Source organism: Macrobrachium rosenbergii, chromosome 12 (assembly GCF_040412425.1).
Source record: "Macrobrachium rosenbergii isolate ZJJX-2024 chromosome 12, ASM4041242v1, whole genome shotgun sequence".
In the NCBI taxonomy this organism is placed as follows: Eukaryota; Metazoa; Arthropoda; class Malacostraca; order Decapoda; family Palaemonidae; genus Macrobrachium; species Macrobrachium rosenbergii.
This window is the reverse complement of record NC_089752.1, coordinates 82,065,266-82,085,939: the sequence shown is the minus strand read 5'-3', so window position 1 is coordinate 82,085,939 and position 20,674 is coordinate 82,065,266. Positions and strand designations below refer to the sequence as shown.

General features: G+C 37.4%; 1 long non-coding RNA gene across 1 annotated transcript; it reads left to right on the top strand.

Moving 5' to 3' along the window:
* Positions 1–5,230: 5,230 nt before the first annotated feature.
* Positions 5,231–8,218, top strand: LOC136844267 (uncharacterized). Its single transcript, XR_010854796.1, has 5 exons — positions 5,231–5,245; positions 5,482–5,554; positions 5,831–5,947; positions 6,842–7,000; positions 8,057–8,218. It is a non-coding gene; the product is annotated as an uncharacterized lncRNA (long non-coding RNA).
* The last annotated feature ends 12,456 nt before the right edge of the window (positions 8,219–20,674 follow it).

Below are 20,674 nucleotides of genomic sequence, written 5' to 3'. Positions count from 1 at the left end.
CTGATTTTTTAAGCATATATATATATATATATATATATATACATATATATATATATATATATATATATATATATAATATATATATATATAGTGGTATATATATATATATATATATATATATATATATATATATATATATATATATATATATATATATATATTTATATATATATATATATTATATATATATATATATATATATATATATATATATACGAGTATATATATATATATATATATATATATATATATATATATATAAATTTATATTACAAATATCAAACATTAAACATATTGCAGTGGAATAGAAATAATCCCCTGACTCACACTGTGATGTGAGTCAGAAATTTATTCCTGTTCCACACGAGATTGTTTGTTGATATTTCTAATATATTCACCCAGAAAGGATCATTCGAATGAAATGCTGTCAATGGGGTCACTGCTGAGTCGGGAAGTTGGCGAAAACACAATGGTATGCAAGCAGTTGGCCAGCCCAGGTAAAGCCTTAAGTACAGTGGTTCTCAGGTTCCAACTTCTATGACTTGTGTGGCCTGTTTATGGTCTCTGCTCCTTCACCTGAAAGACCTGGGTCTGATCCTGATGAGTCAGAAATTTATATATATATATATATATATATATATATATATATATATATATATATATATATATATATATATATATATCGAAAGAGAGAGAGAGAGAGAGAGAGAGAGAGAGAGAGAGAGAGAGAGAGAGAGAGAGAGAGAGAGAGAACACTGATATGCACAATTAATCACTGGTTATCTCTCCTCGTTATATCTTTGAGATCTTGAAATCATGCTCGTGATGTAGTTCTCCAGTGCAGTTTCTCTCTCTCTCTCTCTCTCTCTCTCTCTCTCTCTCTCTCAACAATGAATTGGGTAAGAGGTTTATGAAAAGGCTTCAATATCTGGAGAAGGAAAGCAAGTGAATCCTTATCGTAAATCATCTAAACGCTAAGTGTCCTGATCATCTTCTTTATTTTCTCTGCTTTCCCTCTTACGATGGCATTGCCACTTTTATAAGATAAAATCCACTCTTACCCATTTATCTTTATCCCTCAAAATCGAGGGGTAACAAAGCAGTTGCCTCACAAGCGGCACTCGGGAAGTCCTGTCATGACCCTGTCGAGTGCTCACTTCCAAACCTCTTTTTAATCATCAGGCCATGATAAGACAACCGGCGACACACACATTCCCCCCGCACCCCACAACCCCCCCTGCCTCTCAGTCATCCACTTGAACTCTGGTCTGATGAAAGAGACACAACGCCCTTGAATGGTGGACTGAGTCACGCGTCTGACTAATGCATCCTCGTGAGAACTGGGTATATAAAGACCCGGAGCTGCAAGGGGAAAGCCAAATCAGTGGGTCTTCCCAACAAAAATGGTGACTAAAGTTCTTTTAGTCACCTTTCTCTTAGCAGCTGGGAATTTTGCCCACTGTCAGGACTTGGAGAACCTTCTTTTCATCAAGATGGAAGAGGTACTGCAGAAGCAAGAAGCAGCTTTGAACCAGCTAAAGAAGCAAGAAGCAGCCTTGAAGGGTAATGCAGTGATTCACGCTCAAGTTTCCATTTCTGTTTTGTGTTTCATTGCCTGGTGGACTGGCTCCACCAAATCGACTTGTTCATTTATGGAATTTTTTTCAGACTGATTTTTGGTGTCATTACAGTTTCTTGATTCCTTGTTGATTATATTCTGAATAATTTTATTTGATATTACAATTGCGGTTTCCTTTCAGCTTAATTCAGTGAAAAGAAATCTATCAGGTTTTTCTCATGTTGTATTTTAATGCCCTAAGTCAGACCTCTTGACCTGTGTCATATCTGCAAGTATGACCTGATTTCTCAATCTTTATCTGGTTTCAGGAACTTAGCCTAAGGCTGAATGGCTAGTTCCAGAACTTGATAGCTTTCCTTTGCATGCAGCCACAGCACAGCGCATGCACAGGGAGGGCATGGCTGTTTACTACAGAGCAAGTTTCGTTATTAGTTGGGGAACTGTGAATGAGGTTGTCACACATCTTTCTATCTCAGATTTGTAGGGAATCTTATAAGTCACGTATGAGAAAGGTCTCATGCTTCAGAAGTGATGTTGGCATTTTGAATTGCCTCATGAAAATATAGGCTAAGGGCAAGGATTGATTTGTGCTTCTTGCTATTGTTCAGCATGGCAGGTCAGCACAAGAACTCTGTCTATTTTTTTTATTGTCTTCAACTGACAAATGTCGGCCTAATAATTATCTAATAATACACTGGGTCTGATTATAGACGCTGTTTCAGCCGTCCAAGGGGATTAGTTTGTGGTGTAAGTGATAAGGAATTAGGCTAAACTTCATTGAAACAAAGCCTCACCTGATTAGTCAGTCTTGCACCAGGTTCCTGCACAATGATTCAGTTTGTGTAGGTCAAAATGTGTTGAATGGATCATGAACGTCAGACAACATTTGGTGCTACCTTCAACTCAGAGCGTTCTTTCCCACAGCAGCTAAAAAGTGTTTCATCTCATGCTGCCAGAAAGCAAGGTTTTGCTCACTGGCTACCTCAGATCCTCCTTTTTCTGCTATTGCCAGAGATTTCTTCTCCTTCCTGTCACGGTGTCTGCAGACTACCACTTCAGATTTTCTCAGTTTTAAAAAATGCGCAGCTACTTTTGCCATGAAATCTAGCGTTTTTTGTTAGGGTTTCTACACCTGCAGAGATGACATTATCAGCGCCATCTGTTTCTGATCTTCACCTCGGCTGCTGTTGTAATCCTTTTCCTGTCTCATTGTCTGAAGCCTGTCTGGACCTTCATCCTTGCTAGCAAAGATTACTGGAAGATGCTGTTCTTCCCACGGAACTTCATTTAGCTCACTCATTCCCTCCACCCCAAGAGCCAGTGTGTGTGAGCCACTGCCTGGCAGAATTTCCACATTCACACTCTGTCGCAAATGTTATGTTGTCACATGTCCTAGCACCAGGAGCCTCTGTTCCTCTGGGCAGGCCAAGCCTTGAAATGGTCTTCATAGCAGTTTTTGTTCTGCTGGTTGTTTCCATCGCTTTCAAAGAAGTTGGCCTATTTTTCAAGCACACTTACCTTTGCTTTCTATTTTTTTAATTGCTTTCTGTTTTAATTCAGTGTTTGTTCTCTTATCCTGTCTTCTGTTTTCTTCACTGGTGGGTAGTTTCCCCTTGCCACTTACGCAAGTGAACCGCAGGTGAAGAGAAAAGCCAGGCTGAGTCGCGACTTTTATGATCTGTTCCTCACTATAAAGGTAATGAATACAGAAGAACCATTGTACACTCTCGGGTATATTTCTCTCGTCTTTTATTAAGATTCTGTGTTACAGGAGCTTATTCATGTCTCCCCGTTATTCACACATTTCTTGTGCAGTATAGTTTTAAGAATAAAGACCAGCTTTTTTTTATAAACTATGATTTATATTTCCAGACGTGCAGGAGAAACAGGGACATATTGAAGACAAACTTCAAGGTAATTTGTATATATTTTACTTCCAATTATTTATGTTCTGCTACACAACAAAATCCTATACTTCATGGGTCTCTGCTTCATAGAATGAGTCAAGTTGCTGATCAAGTGAGCCTTGTGTCTCAGGAAGAAAGACTAATGTTCTCCCAACAATCATTTATATTTTCAGAACATGATAGCTTGAACACGTTTGAAACAATCTTCAAGGTAATTTTTGTGTGTATTTTCCAAGTTTTTGTTTTACTAAATAGCAAAGTTCTTTGATTAAAGAATAAAGTAGATTAAATCAAGCTCGTGTCAGCTTGGTACTTCTTAGGCCAGATTTGTTATACAAAGAAATCCCGAATAGAGGTCACAGAGAGGGTCAATTTGTATTGACACATTGTACTCTAATATCTTTATAAGTGCATAATCAGTACCATACATTCTGAAGTGGCACAACTTCCTCCATTCAGTCACATTTCCATTCGTATCCAATGTCCTTTGATGATGCTGCCTTGTAAAGGAAGACTGATCTTCCATTTCCGGAATTTCACCACGAGATGGACCACCTGAAAGCATCCTGTCTGGACTTTCAACTGATTCATCAATAGTGAAGACTACTGTCTTCCACAAGTTCACTTTAATGATATACTGATCAATATTCCGGAGTGATTACAGAAATCAAACTTTATAAGTTTTTGTTTATTGTTTTGTTTTCTTCAGGTGCAGCGACAGACAACTGGGACTCTTTTGCAAGTAAAGCTTCATTCTGCAGATTATGGCAGGGTCATGGAAAGCCTTTCTACTAAAAAACAAGGTTTAGGAGTGGCTGGACTCTAAAGACCCTGTCAGACATATTTCCACTCTCATTTCTTAAAAAGAATTTCAATGCAACACTTAATATACAGCCAGTGGTAGGCATTACTCACATGTTGTGGCGTGCCTGGGTGGTGGTGCCTGTCAGTGCAAGTGCGTGAGAAGGGAATGTTGTCACTACTGAGGGCGTTTCTACATTTGGAATAAATGATTAGTAGCAAATGATGCGAACAGATTGTTTATGTTTAGAAATAATTTAGAGTGCAGTGGTATTAAAGTAGTTTAACCAGACCACTGAATACCTAGAGACCCTCCATCTAGATTATGGACAGATATGACCTCTTCCACTCCAGCTCATGCAAAGACAAAGCTCTTATAATCGTAGCATAAAGACTTTTGTTACATATAGTCTTCTTACTCAATGGAAAAACTGGAAACATTAGAAGACATTAGAAGGTAACTTCTAGTGTTCCTCACTCGTTTCTGAAAGTCAAATTCTGTCAGTTGTGGAAAACAGTTCTCAATGTTAATGCCAAGCCTTTGGCATTTTTGCTGGTAATAGATAATAGTCAAGGTTATGTTTAGTGATACCGAATGATAAAGATGACAACTATGTCTCTTGCAAAGGTTTATCAGCATATCAGGCTAGGAAGAATTTTACGTCACTATTGATGAGACAACATTATATATATATATATATATATATATATATATATATGTATATATATATATATATAGCAGTATATATTTATATATATATATATATATATATATATATATATATATATGTATATATATTATATATATATATATATATGTATATATATATATATGAATGTATGTATGTATAAACTCTTCTTATCTCAAAATTTCTATACATTCCAGAGATCCATCAGGAAGTAAAAGACTGCCTTGGAAGGAAGGACTTACAATCCTTCAAAAACATATCATCAGCAGGTACGTTTTTCTTCTGGAAGGGATTTGCCTCAATTCTTATTCTATGATTTACTGTTTTTGTAACATTTCCCTATGTCAGGATAGAAGGATAAATGATATTAAGCGTTATATTTGGTAATTTAGTACTGTAGTACAGGACTTTGATATTACTTAGACATATTCCATGTACAAGTGTGAATAGGATTGAAAGCGCATAAGCATTCCAGATAGTGTTCATATTTATTTTTCCCTTCCAGGACAACAAGAACTGGAATCTACCTTCGCCAGGAATATCTGGAGTCATCTCTTTGTTAGAGACTGGAGGAATAGGTCAGTCCTACTTGCGCTCTAGACAAGGAAAAGACAGTTCTTACAGATCAGTCTATTTTTCTGCAGGCGTGAATTGAATGACACTGAAATGTTTCTGTCCTGATCCACTAAACGAAGGAGTCCCTTTCTAGATAGTTTGTCAGTCCTGTGAAAGGTCTGACTGACGTCGATGGGAGGAATTCCTCGTGTAGCCACTATCAGTCCTTCTGTGTCAGTTTTATCTTGAGAAGTATATGAAATGACTACTCTCTAACTGCAATAAAACTCTTCCCACAGATGAGTGCTCAGAGGGAAGCCACAACTGCGGTGATCACGAAGCTTGCACCGACAAGCTCTTCAAGTATGGGTGTTCCTGTCTACCTGGCTTTGCACGGGATGGTTTGCGCTGTGAAGGTGAGAGATCAATGCGCATTACTATGTTCTTTTCTTCATCTGTTCTTCCACACCTTGCTCGCATGGCATTTCTTTCCTCACTGTCCTATTTTTATGCATCTTTTCCACAAGTAAAGAATCACTCTAATCCCTTTGTTACCGTAGCAGTCAGGGCCTGCTAGGCTGTAGGCCTAGGCTGCTTCTTGTGGAATGAACACACCGATAGGGAAATCAGGGCTCTTCTTCTGGCTGGCATCCCACGATCAATATAAATGCCAAGAACAAAAGGGCAAAAGCTAATATGACAAAGCCGTAGAAGAAGAACAATTTGAATCAATTTATCCATTTCACATGGGATATGGACATCATTTTGAGAAACACTGAAAATCTACATTAAACCAATACTAATATCGCGGATGTGAAACTCTTGTATGTGTAGGTCGAAATTCTAGTGTTCAGGTTTTGTGAGGCGGCTCACTCCTTTATAATCAAGGAAGCAACGTGACACTTTCGGTGATGTTTCAGGGTTCTTTCTCCTTTCAAAGTTAACCCTTTCCCATCTGATGACCCTCCAGTAGGAAAAGGATACTCTTTCTATAATAGGATCAAACAAACAGAATTCCAAGTCACTATTCCAACTGCCTTTCTTGTTTCAAGGAATATTTGTCCTTCTTTAACACAGAAATCTCATAAGATATTGTGATGGGTTTTGTTTTGCAATGATTTGTTATACATATTTAAAGGTCTAATTGTTTTTATCCAGCATGCTATCAATTCCAAGTCCTTATAATATATGGATTGAAAAAACTCTTAGCCCTCTTTGTCTCCCGAAATGACTTTCCTTGCCCTCCCTCAGAACAAAAGGGACCATTCCGCAATGCCTCTTTTCTCAAAACTGTCTTTACTTCCGAGCAGACATCGACGAGTGCGCCCGAGGGAACGCGGAGTGCAGCCCCCATGCAGCATGCAGCAACTCCGTCGGGAGTTACAGCTGCTCTTGCAACCCCAATTTCCGGGGAGATGGACGAACCTGTTGTCCTCCTGGTTTTGCACAGAATGGTTTACATTGTGATGGTAAGACAGATTGCTTAATCGGTTTTTTACTCCCCGTCTTTTTTTTTTATATATTTTACACACATTTTGCATTGTAAAAATGTTTTCATCATACTCAAATTTTCTTTTTTTCTTACAATTCTTTCACATAATTTTCTCCATAACTATTATTTTCTTTTAATCGTACTTATCATAACATCACTTCCTAACGCATGGAAAAAGCCTGCCATCCTTTCACTGAGTTCTAGCTGTCTGAGTTTTGGAAAGAAATTCAGACGAACTTGTCATCTCTCATTTTGGGCCTTTTCCTTTTGAAAGAACAAGTATCCATCTCTTTTTCTCTTTGTGAATCCATGCTTATCGACCTGATATGAATATATCTGCTGTCAGAAAACCTTTCACAGAAAATGTCAAACTCGGTTTGAATGTTGGTTCAGTAGAATCCAGAGTAATCATTTCTCTTACCTGTCCTGTTCGAAGAACAAGTGTCACTTTTTGAAATAAAAGAAAAACAATCGTTACCTTTTCGTAAAATTGCTGTGGCTTTTAATGCAAGGTACTCGCATCTTTTTATAGAACTATTTAAAGCTTTCCAGTCATGAAAATTCTCTTAGAGTCCACAAATATAGGTTTCTTTTCCTCTAAACTCATTATCCTGACGTTTGCCTGTTGAGACTATATTTACAAGGTATTTATTTCTGAGCTTTCTGCCACAGGTGTGGTGACACTTTTGTACTTAAGATTAATTTGACGACTTTTGTCACTTTCACTGAACTGTCCTTGACAAAGAGTTTGTATCCTCTTTGTTTCTATGAAGGCATTTTCTAGACTTTCCTAAAGATTCTGGAATTTATATATATATATATATATATATATATATATATATATATATATATATATATATATATATATATTATATATATATATATATATATATATATATATATATATATATGAGTTATTATATATATATATATATATATATATATATATATATATATATATATATATATATATATATATATATATACATATATATATATATATATTCAAATCTCTTTTCTCCTTAATGAACAGACATGGACGAGTGCGCCCAAGGGAAGGCGGGGTGCAGCCCCCAGGCAGCATGCAAGAACTCTGTCGGGAGTTACAGCTGCACTTGCAACCCCCCTTTCCAGGGAGATGGACGAACCTGTTCCTGTCCTCCTGGTTTTGCACAGAGTGGTTCACATTGTGATGGTAAGACAAATGGCTTAATCGGGTTTTTTACTCACCATCTTTTTTCAATACTTTACATATATATTACTTTCTAAAAATGTTTTCATCACATTCAAATTTTCTTCCTTTTCCTGACAATTCTTTCATATGATTTTCTCCATACCAATTATTCTCATTTAATCTTACTTATCATAATATCACTCCCTAACGCATGGAAAAAGCCCGCCATTCCTTCACTGAGTTCTGGCTGTCTGAGTTTTGGAAAGACATTCAGAGGAATTGTGTCGTCTCTCATTTTGGGTCTTTTCCTTTTGAAAGAACAATCATCCATTTCTTTTTCTCTTTGCGAATCCATATGTATCGATCTGGTATGAATATATCTTGCTGTCAGAAAACCTTTCACAGAAAATGTCAAGCTCGTTTTGAATTTTGATATAGTAGAATCCTGAGTAATCATTTCTCTTACCTGTCCTGTTCGAAGAACAAGTGTCACTTTTTGAGATGAAAAAAAAAAAAATCCTTACCTTTTCGTAAAATTGCTGTGGCTTTTAATGTAATGTGCTCGTTTCTTTTTATGGAATGTGCACCTTTTGAACACATTTAATGATCTCATTGAACTATTATCATACTTCAAGAACTATTTAAAGCTTTCCAGTCATGGAAATTCTATTAAAATCCACAAATATAGGTTTCTTTCCGCTAAACTCATTATCCTGACATTTGCCCGTTGAGAGTATATTTACAAGATATTTATTTCTGAGCTTTCTGCCACAGGTGTGGTGACACTTTTGTATTTAAGATTAATTTGACGACTTTTGTCACTTTCACTGAACTGTCCTTGACAAAGAGTTTGTATCCTCTTTGTTTCTATGAAGGCATTTTCTAGACATTCCTAAAGATTCTGTAACTTTTGTTATATATATATATATATATATATATATATATATATATATATATATATATATATATATATATATATATATATGTATATATATACAGTATATATATACATATATATATATATATATATGTATATTATATACTGTATATATATATATAGGTATATATATATATATATATATATATATATATATATGTATATGTATATATATATATATATATATATATATATATATATATATATGTATGTATATATATATATACAGGTATATATATATATATATATATATATACAGGTATATATATATATATATATAGATATATATATATATATATATATATATATATATATATATATATATATATATATATATATATATATTCAAATATATTTTCTCCTTAATGAACAGACACTGACGAGTATGCCTAAGGGAAGGTAGAGGCAGCCCTGCGCAGCATGCAGAAACCTGTCGGGAGTTACAGCTGCTCTTGCAACCGCCCTTTCAAGGGAGATGGACGAACCTGTGGTAAGGGAAGACGATCCTTTGTCTCTATGAGCTTTTTCCTACAGTGTCAAAATCTGTGAAACACAGAGTCAGATGAAAAGGGCAAAATTGCTTCAGTTCACTTTGTTTTATCATCATCTACTTTCTCATCTTATAAATCAGTTCATGAAAGATCTGCCTTGAGGTCTGTCATTCGGGGAATTTTGACTGTCGTGTAGCCTCCTCATCCTCACTGCGACCTCCTCTTTCTCCCCACAGAGTTCTCGTGCGAAAGCCCGGCCGAGGTCCTCGGGGGTCTGGGATGCGTGAAGCCTGTGAGGGAATGGAAGTCCTGGCAGGGGATGAAGGCTACCTGCCAGGAGGCAGGGGGCCGTCTCCTGCAGGACTTCTCCCTCAACAGTTTACAGGAAGTTCGTCGGGCTTTTGGTTATATTGGTAAGTTACTTCCTGACATAAATCTAATAATAATACTCATCAACAGAAGAGAGAGAGAGAGAGAGAGAGAGAGAGAGAGAGAGAGAGAGAGAGAGAGAGAGAGAGAGGGGGGAATTTTTCAATGTAATGTAATGTCACAGACAAACATACATTTATACATATACTACATAAACACGAACATATTGATTAGCAATTATCCAAGAAAAAGAATATATATATATATATATATATATATATATATATATATATATATATATATATATATATATATATGTATATATATGTACATATATAATACATATAATTATATATTTATGTACATATATATATTTATATATGTATGCATATATATACATATATATATATATATATATATATATGTATATATATACATATATATGTATGCTGTATAAATATATGTATGTTTGTATAAATATATGTATGTTTGTATGTATGTATGTATGTATGTATGTATGTATGTATGTATAAAGGGTGTAGCACGAGTTTATGCAAATACTCCTGGAAATGAAAGAGAAAGTAATTCTCAGCAAAAATGTTCTCGAAAGAGAAGCATTTGATGGCCTCGTTAGTGGGTGAGGGCAATTTTACAATGGCCGTTCAGGCGAGGGAGAGAGACCTTCACAGGAGGTCTGGGTAGCCTGGGATTGAGGGGCAGTGGGGGGTGGGAGCGAATGGGGCAAGTGGATTGCTAGTCCTTTAATTATGGTTCTTTTCTTGCAAGCAATCTCATTTTAATGGTTAGCTCAGAGCGGTACCGTGTGGCTGCACGCATGAAGAAAGTCGTGCAAATGTTGCTCTGAGGCAACATTCATTTGTGATGGCTGATTCCTAGGGCGCTCTGTCTGTCTGTCTGTCTGTCTGTCTGTCTAACTGTCTGTCTGACCTGCCGCCTCTTCGTCACGGAATGGGCGAATCAGGTGTCAGGAATGACTAGGCCTACGCCCATGACTGGTGTCTGATGAATGCTTCTGATGGAGAGAGAGAGATTTTTTATAACACATTTTCAACCTTTGGAGGGTGTCTCATGGATGAGCCTTCTTGGATGGACGCAAGATTCAGTTGGGCTTCCTCTTCTTCTTTTCTCTTTTTTATTCTTTTTTTATCTGTGTCCAATGAATACCACTGACGGAGAAGAAGAGGGTTTCAATGATGCAGGCATTTTTTTTTTTTTTGTTCAGTATCCAAAGAAAGCATTTGATTGGGAGGTATTTGATTCACATCGGCCTAATCACTCCTTCCTCATACTTCTCTAACACCCCCATCCCCCTCCCCCCTCCATATCCCTGACTTCTCCGCCCTCCCGGACGCCATCTTGCTCGCCCGAGAGTCAGATGGTGGAAGGTGGGAGGGCCTTCAAATGATTATCTTTATAGAGCATTTTCTTCTCAAAATCACTTTTTCTTTCATTTCCCGAAACATTTGCATAAACTTGTGTAACACCCTGTATGTATGTATTTATGTATGTATGTATGTATGTATGTATATGTTTTATTCGCAGGCATCAAGGCTGTATCCATATTGAAGTTCTGTATGTTTTAATATTGTAAATTGTACTTGTTCGCCGCATAGCCTATTATTGTTAATTGTTTTGACCTCAGGTCACGCTCAATGTCATTGTCTTCCGCGGTTCGGTGCCAGTCGGCCGCTATATAAACTGCCTGGATCTGTAATAAAGTAGCAGTAACTTTTACCTGCTCGTTTCTTTTGCACTTCTTACAACTTAAACCAGCTGTTCTGCATTTTCCAACCTTTCAGTATGTTGTCTAAACATTCTGCCAATTCTCTTTTAAGGTTGGTGCTCTACAAGAACAGTTTGAATAGAACTGGTTTCATCCCATCTGGGCCTGGTGCTTTATTTGATTTCATTTTCTCAAGCTGGTTTCTCACATCTTAAGTTATTGTGACTTCTTCCATGGGTTTAATTTCTGTCACTGTTAGGCCGTACACTACATTCATATTCTCTGTTCATAAGGTATGGAATAGCATAAGTGTCACGTGTGTTAGCAAATATAACACATACTGCAATTTTTATCTCTTACCTGTGGGAAGAGAATGATGGTCTTTTAGTATTTGAGGCTGAATCCCATCTGTCACCGCTTGTCGTGTCCATGTATTGGGATTAATTAAACCAATTTCTTTGATGCGTCTTTACTGCAGAGCGAACGTTTTGAAGAAGGCGGTGTGAGGGCTAGAGAAAGATAGGTAACCTCTGAAGCTTTATTAGCCCATAGAGCGTTCAGGACCATATTGGGTACAAGCGACCCATACCAGCGGGCAGCTGCAACTAACTCTCACTTTGCTGTGCACTGCCAGGCAGACTCCCCCCTCCCTTGTCCAACATATCTTATGGTTACGAATACGGCTAGCCCAGTCTTTGGGCTAGCCCATACATGCCCCCACAAGATGGACAAATAGCCTACATATGGGGCGACAAATATTTTTCTATCTTCAAAATACAATAGTACAAGCACCCTGTTCTTTTGCGGGAGCTGCCCTAGCTAACCGTGAACACAACAAAATAAAAAAGACAAAATAACATACATAATTAATACAACACTCCCAGAATTTCTAAAAATACGACAGATTACAGAGTTCAACAAAATTACATCTTATAATCGTCGTGCCATGCAGGTGGCCTCCTACATCTCTGTTGTCGAGATTCGGGAAAAGACTCTGGTTCCCGAGAATCCCGATCAGGGGGTACTGGCGACGCTGGTGCCACTGAGGGGCGAAGGTGGCGCCTGTTGCGTATTGCGTACTGACACCCGACCACTTTCATCCCTTGACCCAACCGTACACGGTACTGACGGTACCCGGTCCCAATGACTTCTGTTACCACTCCAGAGCGATCCCAAAGTTTGGATGTGGGGTCCTGAATGCAGACATTTTGCCCAACATGGAGGGGTTCCTTCTGTTTTTGCCGAGACCTTTTCATTCTTTTTCAGTTCTCTAGACCTAAGAGATTTCTTCCAATATTTATTTACTTGGTAATATATATGTTGTCGGACCCTGTTTCTTTCCTTCAAAGGGCCCAACTCTATGGTAGCGCACCGGGCAGGCGGCGTGGAAGTTATTTGTAGCAGGAACAAATGGTTCTTTAAAAACAGTTATTAAATTATAAATTACCAAGGTTAAAGGGAAAATGATTAATTGTCCCCGTTTCTTCTTTATTTGCACTTCTTGTCTTACAGTTCCACCTATAGTTTCTTAACTGTTTCTTAATGGTCCGAGACTTTAAAATAATGGTTTCAAGACTTTAAAATAATGGTTTCGAGAGACTAAACGAATTAGATTACGGGGACTATTGTTTGAGAGAGTCTTTCTTCACTAACACACTTCTTCTCTTTCTGTCTTTTCTGCTTCCCCTCACTTTGGAATAGTTCTCTCTCTCTCTATCTTCCCACTCTGCTTAGACTCTGCTCTTTTCTACACTGATTCCCCTTTCGACTCTCTCTCTGACTTTTCTCTGTCTCTCTTTTCTCCGTGTCTTTTCGTGTCTGCCTGTCCTTATATCTCCCATTTTTCCGTGTGTCAACCATGACTTCATATTCAGGGCAGGTACTGCTTTCCTGAGGCACCTCCTCCACTTGCTTCATTCCAACTTTTGGAGGTGTGTTTTAAGGAATTCCTGTTGATTATTGGGTATTTGCTCCTTGTAGGACGTCTCTAGGTCTCTGGCACTGATGGCATTTGATTGGCCAAAACATCTAGGCTTGACCTGTGGCCGTGGCTTATTTCCTTGGGCTCTCCTTCGAAGTCAAGGGGGGTGAGGGTGTTTTCTCACACTCTACTAACCTTCGCAGGACCCTCGTGGATTTCGAAGGCACGGCCAGATGCAATTTCTCTTAGCGCCTCGTTAGTGCTGGTGTGTTCTTGAAGATATGGTTGGCGACTTGTTGTGACAGGCTGGGAGATTTATGAGTTTATGGTCCTTTTGATTGACCCAAAATGGAAATAGGATATTTCCACTTCGAAAAAATACGTTTTTTCTATTCTCTCGATACAGTCTCGGCCATGCTACCTAACTGTCTCCTGACAGTTTTCTAAATAAACAAAACAGTATGGACTATGAGGGCTCCTAACAATATGCACGTTTTGTATGACAAATTCCTTCTATGAATCTGGCTTGAAGTATTAAAACAACCGTAAATGATATATAAAAGAGCAAAGAAACACTAGCAATTATCTATCCAAGTTACATTTGGATTTACTCAGCCCTCATACCTAGCTGCCTAACAGGTGGATTTTAAATTCTTAAAAGTAATCAATCTGTACAATCATAAGGCGGCAATCTTCATTTCTTGGCCGTTCTTCATGGATTTCTTGTTGGGCTCACTGCTACAAATGAATGATAATGTCCTTACTTGTATCTTGGGTGTATTCAAACATTGTGTAACTAACATGTGTAACTTACTTGTGTACGTGTTGCTTCACTTTATCAATGCAAGTATAGACTTCTCTTTGCATAGGAAACTTCTACATTTTAATGACTAACTCAAAAGTATGACTGGCAACTTGGGTTGGGAAAACAAAGTAGTACTTACGAATATTTTGTGACTGGCAAAACAAATCGGTAAGCTTTCGCTATTTAAAGTATCTCTAAGAAACGAAGATCGCAAACGTGTTAGTTCTACGGGAAAATAAGTAATTACTATTTCTACTTCTAGTGTTAGTATAGTTCATGCACTCCTTTCAATGTTGACATGTCCTTTCAATGTTGACATGTATTTCTCATTTCTTTACCTTGTATGGGTTATCGGTTAAGAGCTTTAGACCGTCAAGAGTTCTCCTTGATGAGGAATTTATTTCTGGTTAAATTACTCTATAAATCTTACAAACTGTATTGGTTTCATTTAATCCTTTACCTAAGGTATTTTAACTTCTATTATTAGTACACTGATACAAATATTCGTGATTTGAAAACAAGATTCTCGTTGAAATCATTTAAAAACCTGTCTTAAACTTCTACCTCATTCTTCTATTAGTGATAGTGGGTTGCAAATCCCTAAAGATGACTGTTAACCCTTCTGACTTTAATACGTTACATTTCAGAAATTTTACTTTACTTTCTTGCGTCCTAAGTAATTCCCCTCAGTTAAAGAAAAATAAATTCGAAGTTATGGCGCCTTAACCCCAAATTCTTTTGTTACAAGACCGACTAATTAAAGTAAGTATTGCAGCATTATAAAAAAAATATGGTTTCATTACTAAGTCAACCAATGAAGGCAAACTCAGCAACAAAGAAATCAAATACAGGGAATAATAGGATGAATTGATGGGTTTGTTCTTATCATTATTACTGAAATGTGACTCTTCTATTTCTTAGGTTATATCTAGTTTTTTCTTCTGAAGTAGCTTCTTCTAATTCTTCAGTCAATTCTGCCTCTTTAACTTCTTTTGTTCTCTTGACTTTATCTTTATTTATCCAAAATCCTTTTTCTTCTAATGATTCAGCATATGTGGAAGGTATTACTTCATTCACCTTTTTCACTTTCACCTTAGTCTCTTGCACATCTATGACCTTGTAGGGCCCTGTGAATTTAGTGGCTAACTTGTAATTATTTCCACTTCTTACTTCCTTCTTGAGGTAAACTTCATCGCCTATCTTGTAATCTACTGGCCTTAATCCTTCTTGATGCCTGTCTATCATATTCTTCTGAGCTTCCTCTAAATTCTTGTGTAATTGCTTATGAATTACCTTGAAATTCCCAATTCTTATTTTTATAATGTCTTCAGAGTAATTAGGCTGTAGTGGCTGATTTAGCCACGCATATGGTAATCTTGGTTCATATCACATTAAAGCCTTTATGGGTGTTGCTTGAGTACTTGTATGATACTTAGCATTTAGTGATAATTGGACTAAAGGTAAATTGACGTCCCAATCAGGATCCTGCCCTACTGTATGCCTTAATGCATCTAGAACCTTTCTGTTATTTCTTTCTGCTAAGCCATTACTAGCTGGATGATACGGTTGTATCGTTACTTTTTCTACCTTGAATGCATCACAAATTTCTTGAACCAATGAGTTATTGAACTCGGTGCCATTATCAGATATAATGAGCTGTGGGGCAGAATACCTACAAAATATCTTATCAAAAAGAGCGATTGCACACTCTTTAGCTCCTTTACTAGTTAATGGTATTAACTCTGTATCTAGTGAGTGCGTCAACACACACTAATATATTTCTATTCCCCTTACTCGTGGTGTGAAGATTAGTGATTAGATCTATGGCTACTCTTTCAAATGGAGTCTGCGGAATGGGATATTTCCCTAGAGGTACTTCCTTATCTGTTCTTCCCTTGTAACTGCTGTAAGTATTGCAGCTCTTCACGTAATTACTAACATCCTTGTAAATTCCTTTCCAATGAAACGATCTTTTAACTAGTCTAACTGTCTCATCCCTTCCTGGGTGAGCTCTCATGTCATCGTCATGCATTAACTCAATGACTTTATTTCTTAGGCTCCTTGGTACTATTCTTTTATGGAGTACTCTAGTAATTGATCAAACGGGTCACACTCGTGACACATCCAAACTAGTACGTCGTCTATGACGTTTACCGCGTCTATGGGGCATCCAGTTCTGTTACTTAGTTCTGCTCGTTCCTTTTGACTAAAGTCTCTTTTATTTTCTACAAAATCGAAGATCTCCTTTAAATCTTCATCACTTTTTTGTTCACTTATGAAATTTTGTCTGGAAAGTTCTTCTGTGTAATGCATGGTAAATACATTGCTTATGAATTCGGCCTGCTCTGCTTCATGGCCTATCATGTTCATACTATCACTTTGCGTATTATGCCTTGATAAGGCGTCTGCCACTTTATTGGCCTTCCCTGGAACATATTTCAACTCTATGTCATAGTCTTGGGCTGTCATAAACCAACGAGCTCTACGTCCGGAAAAATTCGGATTCTTAAGCATTTCTACTGCGGCGGAATGATCAGTGAATACAGTTATCTTGTACCCGAATATGATATACCTGAAGTGTTTTAGAGCATCTATTATGGCTAAAGACTCTAGGTCTGTTACTGAGTAGTTTACTTCTGTGGGCTTTAGCTTTCTACTGTAATAAGCTATAGCATTATATTTGTTATCATGTCTTTGCATTAAGCATGCTCCTATACCAGTGCGACTTGCATCTGTAGCTAAAAAGAATTCTTTACTGAAATCTGGGAAACTAAGTACGGGAGAGTGAGTTAACCTTTCCTTTAGTTCATCAAATGCTTCTTGTTGCCTTGTTTTCCATACGAATGACACGTGTTCCTTTAATAACTCCGTCAGCGGAGCGGATATTGTTGCAAAATTCTTTATGTACTTGCGGTAAAAACCTGCTAATCCCAAAAATGACTTCACATCCTTCTTACATTGAGGTGTAGGATACTCTTTGATTGACTTAATCTTTAAGTCGTTTACTTCCACACCCTTTTCACTTAGTGTGCGTCCCAGGTAGTCTATTTTCCTTCTGAGGAAATTGCACTGCTTTAACTTCAATTTAAGATTCGCCTTCCTCAGTCTCTTTAGTACTTCTCTTACCAGTTTTGTGTTCTTCAATTGTATCTGTTGCTATTATCAAATCGTCTATATAGCAATGTACATCCTTGCCTAATAAATCACCTAAAATCTTATCCATTAATCTCACAAAGGTTACTGGGTTTGACTTCAGACCAAAAGGCATTCTCACATATTGATATCTACCGTTGCTTGTACTAAAGGCAGTTAATGGTTTACTTTCCTCGTCCAAAGGAATTTGTAAAAATCCTTGCAACAAATCTATTGTGGTAAAATATTTTTTGGATATGATCACTGTGATAAGATCTCTCATAGACGGCACTGGATAAGGATCATTTTCGGTTATCTTGTTTAACCTTCTAAAATCTACCACTACTCTGTAGGTTTTATCCTTTTTTGGAACTAGCAAAAGTGGGAAAGACCATGGAAATTTTGATGGTTCTATTATTCCTTGCCTATCCATTTTTTGTACTTCTCTTTCAGTGATCTCCTTCTGGGAATGGGCTACTCTATAGGCTGGTATGTAGATTGGCTTTGTGTTTTGTGGAATGTCTATTCTATGCGTTATTTCACCTGTGTTACCTAGTGTATCGCCCTCCATAGCGACTATGTCTTGGTATTCACTTAGCAAATCTATGAGTTTCTCTCTAGCACAATCTTCTTTAATATCTTTCAAGTGAGACCCTATCTTAGCTCTTCTCAGTTTTATGTCCTGGGCTAAATTTTCACCTTCTTTATTGATTGGTGCTACCCTTTCCTTCTCTACAACTTGAATGGGAATGCTGTATACCTCTGCTAAACCTAATTCTGTTCCCTGTGTTAGCCTAACCTTTCCTCCTCTGTTATTCATAACCTGCAAAGCTATTTTACCCTGCCTGACTTCAAGTAGACTAGAAGAGTAATGTACCCCCTTTACTTGTGCTTCTTCAGTAAGCGTGAGAATTTCCTTCCCTTCAAAAATTGGAATTACTGTACATTCTATCCTTGCGCTCTCTTCAGGTTTAAGTCTTAACTCCCTGTCTAATTTCAAGTAAGTTTCTTGGTTGGATTCTAAGTGAGTATTTATCTGTTGAGAGCTTGTGCTGTATACTGAATATCTTCCCTCTGTCGTGTCTTTCTTTAGAATACTTCTCAATGAAGAGAGCTCTCGAGTCGGGATTCTTCCTGTTAATTTACATAGAGGTATTCTAGAAATTTCATGATTCCTTCTAATCACTAATTGCTCTCTAGGTGCATTAATGCTGATCCCTTCTCTAGCCATAGTTGGATAACCAATTAGCAAATGTGCAAACCCTAACTGTATATCTCTTACTACTAGAACCTTCTCCTTTAGTGAAATTCTTCCTAGCTTAAAAGGAAAATCTATTTGTCCTACTATTCTGATATTATTACCCTGAACGTCTGTGATTCTGCAGTCTACTGCTGGGTTCAAACTTAAGTGAGAAAAATACATCTGATACACCTTTTCTGACATTATATTCTTAGGACTCCCTGTATCAAAGAATGTGGCAATAGGTTTCTCTAAACCAACATGTGCGGGAAATACTGGTCTATAATTATATTCATTCCCTATACTAACTTTGCTAACCTGTCTAGTTTGGCTTAGGTTTTGCAATCCGGTCCTCCCCTCTATTATGAAGGAAGACCCATTATACCACTGGAGTGAAAATTTACTATTGTGTCATCTGATATACTCGCAGTTTGGTTAGTATCTTGATACCTATTTGGGTTTGAACCCCTATTCCTTCTAGCTTGTGGAGACTGACTACGGTCTCTACCTCTGCCTCTTGACTGGGATCTATATCTAGGTGCTGAAGCAGGTCTATTTCTGCAATCTCGAGCGCTATGCCCGGCTCTCTTATGGAAAGGGCAGTAAGCTATCCCTCGAAAGTCACTGGCATAATGTCCCTTCTTCTGACAGTTATGACACGTGACTGTTGAAAATCCCCCTTGAGTTGTATTACCTAACGTCCTAATTCTGATTCTATCTGGATTCCTAGAACTATTTTGTCCTCTTTCTTCTTGTCCTATGGTGACTAAAGGTCTGTATACGGGGTTCCCTTCGTGATTTCTACCTAAGATGCTTGCTACTTCCTCTTCGATCTCAGCTATGTCATCTGAAGTCTCCCATTTTCGGGTCATCCTTCCAATAGCTTCGGCTGGCAAACTTCCAATCATGAATGCTAACCTAATAATAGTTTTGACATCAGCTACTGACATTTTATCTATCTCTGCCCATTTAGTGGATGTAACTAAGTGGCCCCATTCATTCATATTATTATATAGCTGGGAACTCATCGCTTGGTAGCTTCTTTTATCTGCCTTATAACAGTGAGCTATCCTTGCAAGGCTGATAACGGGATCTGTTTCGCCTACTGTGGAATATACCTTCCTAAAGAACTGTTTCATTTCTTCCCAGTTCTTAAGTCTTTGATATGTCTCGGAATGGACATATCGTTCTAAGTCTCCCCCTGCTTCCAGATCCAGATAACTCTTCGCTTCACTGAGTTTTTCGCTATCTGTGCCTATTATGTTATTAAGATGTATGCCTACCTGCTCTATCCAGTTTTCTAAGTTACAGGCACCCTGACCTTCTTTCCTTCTGCAAAATTTGGCTATATGGTTAATTGCATGTCTTTTATGTGTACCTACAGCTGCAGAGACTGGGCTAGTTGACTGTGTTCCCCTATCCATAGTTAAATTATTGGTTTGACTTCTTGTGTAAACAGGAGTTCTTACACTATTAGTTTGTGCCGATCTCCTCCTGGGCATTTATTCACTAATGACAAACACTTTCTTAACCACTGAGTATAATGGCAGTAATAACAAAGCAAATAAAGTCAACCAGTTCTTAAAATCACAAAAAAAATTCACAAAAGATCATAAACACTTCTATCTTACCTAAAGTAAAGTTAATCAATCACTAAAATTTCCCCGAAATTCTAAATTACCGATTGGCGGTGTTAAACAAAGAAAAAAAATCCCTTAATTTCCAATTATTCTTGGCAGTGCTGGTAAAACAAATAAATAAATTATCACTTGCTTAAAAAAAAATTAAAGAAAAAATAATCTTCAAAAAACTTATGATTCTGAACACCTTTAAGCGAA